This window comes from Erinaceus europaeus, chromosome 4 (genome assembly GCF_950295315.1).
Source record: "Erinaceus europaeus chromosome 4, mEriEur2.1, whole genome shotgun sequence".
NCBI lineage: Eukaryota > Metazoa > Chordata > Mammalia > Eulipotyphla > Erinaceidae > Erinaceus > Erinaceus europaeus.
Genome location: NC_080165.1, coordinates 19,879,252 through 19,892,698, shown reverse-complemented (window position 1 = coordinate 19,892,698; position 13,447 = coordinate 19,879,252). Strand labels below are relative to the sequence as shown.

Genomic DNA, 13,447 nt, shown 5'->3' with positions numbered 1-13,447 from the left:
GAGAGTAGCTTCCAAATATATCAACGTGAAACTTTTTTTTTTTAATTTCTGTATTGGGGGATTAATGGTTTGCAGTCGACAGTAAAATACAATAGCTTGTCATGCATAACATTTCCCAGTTTTCCACATAACAATTCATCTCCCACTAGGCCCTCCTCTGCCATCATATTCCGGGACCCAAACCCTCCTCCCCCACCCCCAGAGTCTTTTACTTTGGTGCAGTACACCCTTTTTTGATTTGTTTTAATAGCATATTCCTACTTTTCATGCCTGAGGCTCCTGGATCCCAGATTCAAGCTCCAGCACTGTCATAAGCCAGAGCTGAGCAGTGCTCTAGTATAAAACAAAGAAGACAGGGAAAAAAAAAAAAAGATAAAAATACCAATTATCTTTGGAATCTCATTACCTGGAACTCCCTTCCCAGACTTCTCTGCTGTCTCAGGTCCCATCTACAAGTTAGTTCCTCTTAGCTTTTTGCTTTTCACCTCTTCTGTCTTCCTGGCCATCTGGAAATAGACTTGAATTCTCCTCATCTTTAAAACATACAGTGTCTTTTGGTCCCAGAGGTGGATTAAAAGTATTGGACTCAAAAGCATGAGGTCCTGAGTTTGATTCCTGGCATGGCATGTGCCAGACTTAAGCACTGGTTTTCTCTCTGTCTCTCTCTTAATTTATTGAAAAAGATGCACTGTCTCTCCTGGATCCCACACTCCCATCAAGCTTATTTCTGTTGTCTGCTCCACCACAGCCCCATCTTTAGCGGAAGTGTCTGTCCTCACCACCACTGCTTTCTACTGCCCTGTCACCCTGACCCTGGCTTCTGCTCCTCCAGAGTCCTAGTAAGGTCACCCTCACTTCTGTCTTGCTACATCTATGTGCTTGAGAGCACCCACTTTACCTACACTCTCCCTAGACCAATTCAGACCGGTCCCTCTTCCTTCCTGTGGCCCTGTGCCCAGACCCCCTAATCCCTACCTTCCCTGCTACTTGGTTCTCTCTTGTGTTTCTGTCCCTGGGTCTCTCTTGCTCTGGAGGAGTACCCTACCCCCTCCAGTTGCTTCCATTCCACTATCATCATCTTCTTCTTTTTCTTCTCCCTCTTCCTTTTTTTTTTTTTTTGGGGGGGGTGTCTCTGTGTGTGTCTTTGTTTATTCACTTATTTTTCTGGTGATTTACCATTGTTGTCATCTCAAGCAGAAGACCTGCTTGGTCACTGGATCAGTAGCAGCCACTTGGCTGCTGTCTGCCATTTCTCCTTCTACCCAGTCACCCCAGCCTGGAGCCTGGCTCATCTTACACCTCCTCTCTCCTCCATGTCACTCCAGTTTCTGTAGATTTTATCTCTTTCCATCTGCCATCTTTTATTGTTCTGACCTCGTCCCTCTTATTCACCCCCCCCCCACACACACACACACACACTCTCATACCCTGGCCTTACCTTCCCCACCTCCCCTGCACTGGCCTTTGTTCAAGCACTCACACATTTTGCCTGTGCCCATACTCTGAGCATCTCACTTTCCCTCTTAGTAGCCTCCCTTCCTCACTCAACCCCTGTGCTTCCATTATTTCATTCATTCCAGGAGGAAGATCTGATCAAAGCCTCTGGTTGGAAGTCAGAGAGTTTTGAAAAGCCTCCTAATTGCCCCGGGATAGTACTGCTGCTCTAGCAGCTTGTAGCCTACAGAGGCCTCTGCTGCCTCCCCAGCTTCCTGGTGACATGGTGTTCCTCCCGGTTCCCTAACAGGTCTTTCTGCTTCACACCTCCTTCTATTCCTGCCCCACCTATTTGCAGTGCCTGGCATCTCCCTTTTCTTCGGGCTAGAGACACCACTGAGGCATTATGACCTCTGGGGAGGATGTCTGGACCACACTGGCATCAGAACCCTGGCAATATATTTGATTAGGTGTTTCATATTTGCTTTTCTCTCCTAGACACGGGCGATGCCTGGTATTCGGTAGCATTTAATGTGATTACAAGTCTAGCTAGACTTATAGGCAGACAATTTTCACATGTCTTGTATTGCTCGTGGATTTTCTCGCTCTCTTTTACTTATTATTATCATTATTATTATCCTCATCATTATTATTTTCTTCAAACTGGTCCTTAATCTAGGTAACTGTGGTAATGAATCTTGTTGCATTAACAAATTTTGCTTCTGCTTTGGTGGTTTAAAATGGCAGCCTGTGGGTCTGTCTGGTACCATACACATGGTGCAGTGGAGAAGCTAAGTTGATGAATTATGTAGGATATACAAGGCTAGCCTAGCCTTTGGCTTCTGTTTACTTCCATCCAAATTCCTTGAGGAAGCCAGGCCTTTCATTTTGAAGCAGGATGTCTGTTTCAAAGTGCTAACCAAAGCAAGTCTGGTGGGAGAACATTCTGTGAGATTCCAGAAGAGCCTGAGTCTTTGTCTCTGGAGGTTATGGGTCAGTTATTGCTGGGTTAGCGTCACGTGCAGGAGAGAGGATCCAGGAACCAAGCTCGTGGTAGTAGCAATACAAATCTTTATTCACATGCACGCCCCAGAGTCGGGTGTGAGCACAGTTGGTTAAGCCACGTGGATCGCAATGGCTGCCTCCTTCTCTGCATGCCTGCCCTTCTCCAGGTCAGGACGTGGAAGAGAAAGAGAGAAGAGGGCGAAACCAGGAACAGAAGTGGGCTTTATAGGATAAAACCAGAAGCTGCAAGTCAGGAATGGAGATGGCTGGGAAAGGGGGTGGAGTAAAGAAAGAGTGGAAAGAGAAGGTAGAAAGCTTCCCTAGCAAAAGGTTGCTGGGGTTAATGGCCGGATTAATGTACCCTGCAGGCAGGGCGGGTCTTGAGGTAGAAAGAAGATAGATCAGGCAAAACAATGATTATGTAAATAGGCCATACTATCAGCAATGCAGCATGGAGCAGGGGGAGCTGGCTTAATGCCCGACAAGTTATCTCTTGATTCTTGATTGGCCCCGGGGTGAGACATAGACCTCACAGTCTGCATCACTAAACTGGAGCCTGCCACCACTACTTGGACCCTGGATTTGCAAGCCTTTCTAAACCCGAGTGCACTATCTTTACCTTTTAGACAAGCTGCTATGGCAAGCAAAAGTCATTACTCAGAGCCTGGTATCAGGAGTTTGAGTCTTTGGGACTGGGCTTCCAGTCTCTCCTCCAGCAACATCTACGTAGAGTTCCTGCCCAAAGAGATTGTCATTTTTATTTGTTCAACAATAGCAAAAATTTACGGGGCAAAAATCAGCTCCATAGACTGGAGATAATTTACAAACCAAAAGGATGTTCGTCACTTTGAAACAACTAGAGTCCTCCTTTATGTTGACCAGGAACTCTTGCTTCAGATCACAAGTGCAAGCATGTGGGCGTTTTCATCTTGTGGAGACCCCCAAACAGGAAATAGATTCACAGGCGCTAGGAGTCTAAGGTCTTGGTGCCGCCACTGGACCGTCCTATCAGTTGCTGGGTCCACATGCTTTGTTTTAACATCTGTGTATTATTTGTTTTGCATAGAGACAGAAATTGAGAGGAGAGGGAGAGATAGATAGATAGATGCCTACAATACGGCTTCACCGCTTGTGAAGCTCTCCCCCCCTCCCCCGCAGGTGAGGCCTGGGGGATTGAACCTGGGTCCTTATGCACTCTACTCCCCTGCGCCCCCCCCTCCTTGTAAATCTGCACTCAACTTCTGCTTAATGTGCACTTGCTAAAGCTCTGTAGCTCCCACGTCAGCTGACAGAGGAATTCTCTCACTGTGCGTGCTGACCTGCAGAGAAGTCAGCCACAGGTTTCTTGTTCTTGGGACGGGAGGAAGTGAATTAGCAGAAGTTGCCCCTGTTCTAACAAGATGGTTCACCCACAGAGTTCCCGAGAGGAACCTTTGGTTTTTTTGCCCTAAGCTGGGGATCGGCAGTGAAGCCTCAGGGTTGGCAACCTATTAGCATCAGCTTCTCTCTTTGGGAGAACATGTCTTTGCACATACTGCACGCCTCCTCCCTCCCCCATTTTCAGGGGGAAAAACAGGTTCGTTCTCACCACTCAAATCTTACAGAGCACAAACAGACAGCTCCCATTATGCTCTTTCCTTAAATAAACTCTAGGAAAAGATTTCCTCGCTGAGCTGACAGTGACTTACGACGACACACTTGCTCTGCCAAACCGAGTAGCTGATGGCTTTGTTGGGGACTTTCGTGAGCTGAGCTCCTGGGCTCCTCCCTCCCTCTTTCATCTCTTCAGTGCTCTGGTTTGCCTGACTTATGCCTGTTGCTTTGCAGTTAGAATCAATAGTGTTCTCTTTCACTTTCAACAACACCCCAGTGCAGAAGCTATACCTCCTTGCTAGACCGCACCGCGACTGCTCAGACTGGGTGCTGCTGACATTTGGGGTCAGATAATTCTCTGTTGTTGGGTGAAGGGAGAAGGAAATTTGTCCCATGCACAGTAGAAGGTTCAGCAGCACCTCCCCAGTCCAATTATCACAACCAGCACTGTCTCTAGACATTGCTACCAAATACGCTCTAGAGAACAGAATGACCCCCCCACACACACACACACACTTGGATTCAACTGGTTTTGCTGTGTCGATTCCTATCCTTCAATACTGACTTACCTAGCCCCGTGTTGGCGTGTATCTGAGACAGATGGCCGAGGGATGGGTTGACATTGCTGTCTATTGTGGGCATGAGATGGAGCACGCTAGCACATAGTGCCCCGTATTAAGCCTTGAGGAGATAGGTAGTACCATAGGCCTTGGAGGATGAACATGTCTCATCTCTCTCCCTGGATCACCAAGGGTCTCCAGGACTGGGAGGCCTATAGCCACAGCTGTCCAGAGGGATGAGTTGCTGTTCCCACCTGGTGCTAGCATGGCTCCAGCAGCAGCAGGTGTCAGGTGTCTGGCGAGCTGAGAGTAGGTGTGGCCCCACGCCCTGGTAGGGGTCGGGCAGCTATGTGTCAATAAGTGGTTGCAGTGCAGCCCAGACGTGCTGGCGCAGTTGTATTTGTTGTTTCACTCCCCAGCCGCAGGTTTAATTAAAGTGGTGGTGACACGGCTGGTTCCCCTCCCAAACCCTGGCTTTCCCGTTTGGTTAATTTGTTGTTTTAGCCATTAATGGGTCTTCCTGCCTTGGGGATTGGACCTTTCCCCAGAATTCTGTCATGTGCTGCTGACTGTGTGCTGTCTGAAGCTACGAGGAGGAGAGCGTGGGCTCACAGCTGCTGTGGATGGATGGGGCATGTCCTGGCTAGGTACAAAGGGCAGAAGTAGGGCCCAGTCTGTACCACTGAGCCACCTTAGGGACCAGGCCTCCTGGGGTCTCCTGTGGATAAGCGTGTGTGTATTCTTACAGGAAAACAAGCCAGATGAGGAGTCTGACTTGAGCTCTGTTATCTCCCCAGTAAGAGTAGGCTCAAACCCCTTCCATGGTAATTAGCTAGACTGCCAGGTTTGGTTCACTTCTGTGACTTCATGGTATTTTAATGAGCTCCCAGCATTTCTGGTGGAGTGGTAGCGGGGTCTGCTTTCATACCAGGCCTAAGCTATTCCCAGAACTATTTAACCCTTTGCTCTGTGCTAACATCAGCTCTGCTTCTCAGTGGAGGCCTCCTCAGAGGTGACTAGGAAGCAGTTGCTCAGAGTACCCAGCGAGTGTCCACATTTCCACTTAATGGTTGACTAAACTTGGGGGGTGGGGGAAGGAGGGCAGTGGGAGAGGGAGCCAGTGAAAGGTAGAATTATATAGCACTGTCTTCACGTCTGAGCACTAGTCTTCAGCTCACGGGGAAGAGACAACCCCAGAATTATTAGTCACTGACTTGTCCGGAGGCTCTGTAGGAAGTCAGCCTCAGAAACCTGGGTTCTTGGGACCATCCTAACCACCACCACCACCACCACCACCACCACCACCACCACCACCACCACCACCACCACCACCCCTCCAGCCTCCCCACCTCCCTGCCTGCCTCACCTTCTCCCTGTGTGGCTGCTTGTTGCTCCCCATCACTGTCTGCTTTCCAGAGTCTTTCCAAGGAAGGACGCTGGGTTGATGCAAAGGAATGTTTCTAGGCTGCGGTGGAGCGCGACCCTGGGCAGACTCAGCAGACCAGGCAGCTGGAGAAGCCACAAATGTGATGACTCTACTTTAGGGAATGTGCCGGCCAGGAGGCCATGCCCTGCCAGCCGCCTGCACACAAAGGCCCTGCTGTCTGAAGGGAGGTTTGGAGCCAGGGTCCGAGCTCGTGTTTGTGTGTGTGTGTGCGTGTGCGTGTGTCTGTGTGTGTCGTGTGTGTGTTTTGGTAGGGGCTTCGGCTCACCCTGGAGGAGGTGTGCTCTGTGCCTGCCTGTGGCACTTGTGTCAGCCCAGAGGCCAGTAGCTGTGGGCCGCTGCCCTTTTATAAGACAGGGCCCTGCCCAGAGGAGAGAACAGGCTAGTCAGGAGGAGAGGAAGAGCCTAGCAGGGGAGTGGGGGCCCCACATAGCCTTGAGGGCTGCTGGTCTAGTGATGGGGGATTTGTTAATGACATGTGTTTCTTACTTTCTTCCTCCTCTCCCACCCCTAGCACTGCTCAGCTCTGGCTTATGGTGATGCAGGGGATTGAACCTGAGACTTTGAAGCTCCAGGCAGGAGAGTCTCTTTGCATAACCATTATGCTATCTATCTGCCCCCCCCCCCCCCATGACATGGTGTTTCTATGTTAGGTGCTCCCCCCCACCACCACCTGGACGGCCTTTGCTTTAGAGAAATGCACCTTGTGGACAAGAAGTGTGGTGTGGCGATGAGGCTATGAGGTTCACACTAGAATCAGTGACTCAGTCTCCCTGTCACTTCCAACTGTGAGTCCAGTAACTCTTGACTGGGCTTTCATTTTACTTTCTGCCTCTGGGGTTTAATGGAAGGTACCTGGCAGGCTTGCTGACGTGGTACTGTGTGTTCGGTCCCTGACTGGTGATAGATGGCCTCTCAGAGCAGCAGGAGTCTGGAAATAGGCTCTTGAGCCTACAGTCCCAACCTTCCGTGCAGCCTCCAAATTCTGTATTCCTTTCATCCCCGCTTCTGCTTGGTTTTTTTTTTTTTTTTTTTTGCCTCCAGGGTTATTGTTGGGGCTCGGTGCCTATACTACAAATCCACTGCTCCCAGAGTCTATTTTTTTCCCTTTTGTTGCCCTTGTTGTTTATCGTTGTTGTTATTGCTGTTGTTGTTGGATAGAACAGAGAGTAATCGAGAGAAGAGGGGGAGAGAAAGACAGACACCTGCAGTCCTGCTCCACTGCGTGTGAAGCCACTCCCCTGCAGGTGGGAGCCGGGGGCTTAAACTGGGATCCTTACACTGGTCCTTGTGTTTCGTGCCATGTGTGCTTAACTCGCTGCGCTACCTCCTGACACACATCACCCCAACCCCCCCCCCCCCCCCCCCGTTTCTACTTGTTTAATGGAGGTGCTCACCAGTACTTCCTCCAGTCCAGGAGGCTTCTTAATCCCTTCCAGGAGGCTCTTACTAGCAGACACACGGGAAGTGGCTTGTCAAAGCAGCTTCCCTGTCACGATCACATGACACACATGTGAGCTCCGGCAGGCACTGTCTTCAACATGTCCAATCTAGTCCAAGGACCTGAAGTGGGCACCTGGAGGCCTTTGGGTCACTCTAGTGCTGCCACACGTGCTCAGGAGATAGCCCTGCAAAGGACCGAAGTGACCCTCTGTTGATGTTGCAGTGGAGAACTGGAGAGGTGTTGTGTGTGTCCACCAGCCAGACTTTGGAGACATTGAGAACTGGTCCCGACAGGAAGCCCAGCGCCTGCAATGAGCTGCTGAGTGCGACACAGCGTCAGGCCCGCCGGTCCTGTTTCTACCAAAAGCGCATTGTAGAATTGGAATCAGCCTAGTGGGTCCTTTTCAAGGATTCAGCTTTGGGTTTGCTGTGTTTTTCTTTAAAGATTTGCTTTTATTAAAGAGAGAGGGAGAACCAGAGCATCACTCTTGCACATATGATGCGGAGAACCAGAGCATCACTCTTGCACATATGATGCTGGGGATTGAACATGGGACTTCATGCAAGGTCTGCTGTTTTGTTCTTATTTCAACCCAGTAAGCCCACTGTACCTTCCTCTGAGGTGGGAGATAGGAAAGAAGTGCTCTTTGGAACCCAAAACTTTGGGGGTGGTTGAAAACTTGCTCCGGTGTCTCTGTCACCTGCTTCAGGCCTGCTTCCCCCTCCCCCCCCCCCCCCCCCCCCGGCGCCATGTGGGGCTCCTCTCCCGCCGCTCACCAGCCTGCTTTTCCTGTTCTCATGCTTGGCTGCGGAGACACATCCGGTATGTCAGGGCTGAGCAGCCATGTGCTGGAGAGAAGGGTTCTCCTTAACCTGCCTGACTTCTGGAGTCAAGCTGTCAGATGAGAATAAAAGATAATCCTCTAAACCCGAAGAGGTTGCTGAGAGCGCGAAAGAACGAAAGGCAGGACTCTGCGAGAGGCTTCTGTAAAAGCAGCACTGTTGGCACAGCGCTCGCCTTTGTACTCAGCTCTATGGACCCATGACTCTTCTGACGGACAGACTGTGCTGACTGGCACTTAGGATGTCATTCTAACCAGGCTTTGCGATTCTGGATGAAGATCTTACTTCTTGAATGTGAGCCCAGCCACACATGGCAGCAGTAGGGCCAAGGTCTGAGCTGAAAGTCAAGCTGTACTAGCCAGTTCTGGCCCCAGAGTTACCAGAATGTCTTCCATTTTGTCTGATTGCCCCTTCTCCAAGGTGACTGACCAGATCCACTGGCTCTGTCTGTCCCTTCTGGAACCCTCCACTAAGTTGGATACTAGTCAGCAGGGGCGCTGCTCAAAGCCCCCGACTCTCCTTGCAGAGCTGTTACTGCTCCGGCTCTTGGCCTTGGCTCAGTGTGCCTGTCCTCTTCCCCGTTTGTGTCTCATTGTCCCTCCTTCCTACCATCTTCCCTCCTTGAGAGACCCAACCCCTGTGAAGAGCTGTGAACTGTGTCCTGCCCTCTGTGCGGCTCCGCTGGGCCGCCTGCCCTCCTTTCTCCCAGGGCTGAACCAGCTGCACGAGCCCTGGTCATTATGGGACTTCAGTGCTCACATGTGACTTTTGAATTTCCCTCCAGTCTGACAAGCCTGTCAGAGTCAGGGGAGATGCTGCCTGGGGAGCTTGCCCATATGCTCTGCTGGGTGCATTTTGGCCAGGAGAGGGCTTGTTCAGAAGCTTGCCCTCAACTCTGCTATAATGAAAGCTAAGAGCAGTCTCTGGGGCTGCTTTCTAGTTATTAGGGGTGCCGGTGGGGGAGGGGAGGGCCACCCTCGCTACTCCTGTGACTGGGGATTCAGGCCTTCATTTTTTTTTTTTTAATTATTTATTCCCTTTTACTGCCCTTGTTTTATTGTTATAGTTATGTTGTTGTTATTGATGTCATTGTTATTGGATAGGACAGAGAGTAATGGAGAGAGGAGGGGAAGACAGGGTGGGGGGAGAGAAAGACAGACACCTACTTCATTGCCTGTGAAGTGACTCCCCTGCAGGTGGGGAGCTGGGGGCTCGAACCGGTATCCTTATGCTGGTCCTTGCGCTTTGCACCACCTGCATTTAACCCACTGTGCTACCGCCTGACTCCCGGATTCAGGCCTTCTATGTAGCGTTTGGGTGGTGGCCCTCCTAGGGGTTTGTGTGGGCTGAGGACAGCAGGCCAAGTGTGCCTGGCTTCTGCTGGGATAGCTGCCGACCAAGCACTAGGACTGGGCCGACCTCTGTGCCTTAGCGGGAGCATCACAACCACTCTGCTATGTGCCTGGGAGCCACCAGCAAGGCCCAGCAAGCCGGCTACAGAGGCTCCTGGCCCCACATCTCTGAGGCTGGGCACCATCTTCAGCCTCTGTCACTCTGCAGCACAGAGGCAGGATCGAAGAAGGTGACACACACATAGGGCCCTGCCCTGGGAAGAAGCTAGGCATCCTGAGACCTGGGCCTCTGGCCCAGCTTTGTGATTCTGGTTGAGTCACTGAGCTTTGCTCTTGGCGCTCTGTCCTGGCTTCTCGGCAGATAAGGCTGTACCTCGATGCTCTCTGAGCCATTCTAGGCCCTAGGTTCTGAGCTTGAACCCATGACTCTCTCTGTGTGTAATATGTGATGGAGAGCTTTGCAGCTTGGCCTGTTGAGATCCTGAAAGGGTCTTGGGTACACCCCAGGCTGCAGGGCTTGCCCGAACCCAGTTTTCATGAGAAATGTCCACCTTTGCTGGCGGGTGGTGTTGCCAGGCTGGCTGGTCAAGGGTCATCCTCTCATGCCACACAGGTGTGCTGCCTGCTTAAATGGCCCTTCACTGTCTTGTCCCCGTAGGCCCTAGTCACTTCCAGTCAGTTCTCAGAAAACCTAGTTGACCCAAAGAGGGGCCCTGGGAGGATCCTCCCACATACCCCAGAGAAGCCTGCCCCCGGAACCCCAGGGAGGCTTTATCTCGCCTGACTCAAGCCCAGGCTGTGGCTGCTGGTGAAATCCAGGCCCGTTCTCTTCCTCCTCTACTTCCTGTGGGGCTGATGTCACCACTCTGTTAGCCCCTTGGCCTTTTATGGACAAGAATCAGCAGCTCCTCTCATAGAGGAAGTGAGCGATAAGGCCTCACAGAAGCCGGCACCTGGGGCTGAGTACCTGCGGTCAGGTTTCCCCTCCTCCCACCTGAGCTGGCTGGAGACACCTCTCCTCATTGGCCGCCCACAGCAGCTTAGGAAGGCCTGGGTGGGGCATCAGGCCTATAAAAGAAAGTCAGGGGAGGGCAGGGCCTCATCCCCAAGGAGGTAACTTAAAACTTTTCTTGTTCTGAGAGAAGTGTGCAGGGGGAGCTCTTGGAAGATGCCCAGGGCTGGGGTGTCCCACCTGTTCATTCTGACCTGTGGGTGGCCCTGCACTCCGTTTCCTCAGAGGCTGAGGGCCGGCATCATGGTGGGGACTGCCTGGAAAGAGGAGACTCAAGGCCAAGAGCACGCAGCCAGCAGTTGTCCCGTCCGGTCCTCTCCCTGCTTGCTCCAGACACCACACAGAAGCTCTCAGAATGAATGTTCTCTAAGACACCGCCCAGTAACTCCTTTTCCTCCCGCTGCCAGTCAGGAAGATCTTACCTTCATTTCAGAATTGAAAATCACCGTAGAGAGTCAGTCTGTCTCCCTCCACCAGTTGCTAACCACCTTTCTCCCAGAAAGGAGCCCGCACCCCAGAACAGGTGTGGGTGGTGGCTGTGTGCCCCAGGCTCTGGGCATGGGTTCCTATTGTCCTGAGGTGCAGAGGAAGTGTGTTTTCATAGAAATTTTTAGTTGTCACAGACTGAAATAAGGACGTGAGCTCAAACAGATTGTGCTGGACTCTTGAGAGGGTGTATGTACACCTGGTGAGATGGATGTAGGGAAGGGTTGATGGAGGAGGGGGTGTTGAAGGGAGTCCCTGCTGGAAATGCACCCACAATCTGGCAGAGTAAACCGAGTCGGGCTGAGTGGAGAATGGCCTTTGAACTCTAACCACCCCTTGTGCCGTGAGCCCAGGAGCAAGTACTGCCTTACTTAAGATCTAAGGTCTTTGTGAAGCTGCAGGACAGCAGACTCAAACCTTCTACAAGAAGACCTTTCTAGATGTGCCTGTCACTCACTGCAGACCGGGTGGAGGGGTGGAGTTGGGGTTCCAAGTGGACCAGAGGGAGGGAGGCAGTGCAGAAGGCTCCTCATCAGTTTTCCTCTCCAAGAACACCTTCTCAAATAGATGCTCTGGCAAAACAAGTGATGGTTTCTTTCAGGTGTAAAAAAAGAATAATGTGTGTGTTGACAGCAGCAGCTTAGCATCAGGCGTTAGAGGTGGAAGGTCAGAGGAGAAGGCGGAGCTGGGGAAGGCGTGGTGGATGAGAGTTTGGTCTCGGACTGGAATTGGAAGCGCATCAGGCGAGCGTGTGCGTCTGTGTGCATGCACGGGCTTGTGTGCACACCCACACGTGCACTTGGGGGCTCTGCTTCCTGTTGCTCCACAGCTCAGCATCGGACTCCTCCTCACACAATTAGAGGAATTCCAGCCATCCCAGGATGGGGCCTGGACAGCCCTGGGGAAATGGTTTCTTCTGGGGGGCTGGCTGGGAATGTTGCCTTTTATGGTAACATGGGCTGCTGTTACCTCCCGATGTGCCAGCAACGTGCAGGTACATTCTTGCCCACTTGTGGGGTTCTGACTAAACATGCCTGAGGCTGGGGCTGGCCAGGGCCTTGCCTTCGGGGAGACCAGTCCCCACCACAGCAGTGTCTCCGAGTCACATGGCTGTGCTTCCCCCATCACCTTTTTCCTCTCTCTGCTCCCTCTGTCGGGCTTTGCCTGGATCCCTTGCTATGCAGCCTTGGAGGACTACTGTGTGGGAAAGTGGAGACTCCCGTGAGCAAGTTTGCCCTTTGGGGGCTGCTCTCATGCTCTCAGTGCCCCCACAGTAGGGAGCAGGCTATGGGGTGCTGGTGTAGGTGTGAGTGGCTGAGTTCCCGGGTTCTAGCCATAGCCGTGTGCTGCTGAGGCCAGGCTGCATGGAGACCCTTTGTGACGAGGCCATGTGGCTGGTGTCTACTGCTCTGCATCACACCAGCTCTGCTTTCTGAGGCGGCAGCCGTTCTCCCAGCGCTCACCCCTGCCGCCCACAACTGGACAGTGGGAGCCAGTGAGTATGTCCTTCCAGATCCCTACTGTCCCTTTGTCCAGTACCAGCACTGCTAGTAACTACAGCTAGCCTTGAGCAGCCTTGGGGCTCGGAGTACCAACCGCCCCACCCTCACTGTTAGTCTTAACTACCTGCTGGCCCTTGGGACCTAGGGATCTGGTTTCAGGACCCCCTTGCTCAGTTACTCAGAGCTTCAGACATTCAAATCTCTCATAGCCAGCCTGGTGTGCTCACAGCTTCCACATCCTCACCCAGCTGGCACCCACAGTTGGAAAAGTCCGTGTGTAAGTGGACCTGTGCAGCTCAAACTCTTGTTCAAGCACCAGCTATACTAGTAGCTGCCAGTACTACTCCTCAGCTGGTACTCGCTCTGCCCCGGGGAGGCCACCACCCTGTCACAGTGGCTTCCTGAAGGGGCAGTGAATCGGTGGCAGCGGTCCACTTGTTGGGGTCACTCAGTTCACAGGATACCATGCCAAGCCCCTCTCATGTGCTATTTCTTTTTCTCAAAGTAATTCTGCCCTGGGAGTTAGTAGTCTGTTTGCTTTATGGGTGAGGAAGTTGAAACTTGGAAATTAAATTCCTCCGTGTAAGACAAATCCATGTGAAGAGCCTGGGTGTCCTGGATCCGGACCAGTTTAACTTCAAGGGGCTGAGGGTGTTACATGGAGTGAGGTGAAAAGGGGAAAGTGGGTTTGCGTTTTTAGCACTGAACTGTGGCAGCCCAGAGGTCTTAGAGCATTTTTGTCAAACTTGGCTTTTGGAGTGTGATATTGCACT

At 51.9% G+C, this 13,447-nt stretch overlaps 1 protein-coding gene across 1 annotated transcript in view; it reads left to right on the top strand.

Moving 5' to 3' along the window:
- The window catches only part of MYH9 (myosin heavy chain 9), a 104,063-nt gene that overhangs the window by 41,660 nt on the left and 48,956 nt on the right, over positions 1-13,447 (top strand). The window lies entirely within an intron of this gene.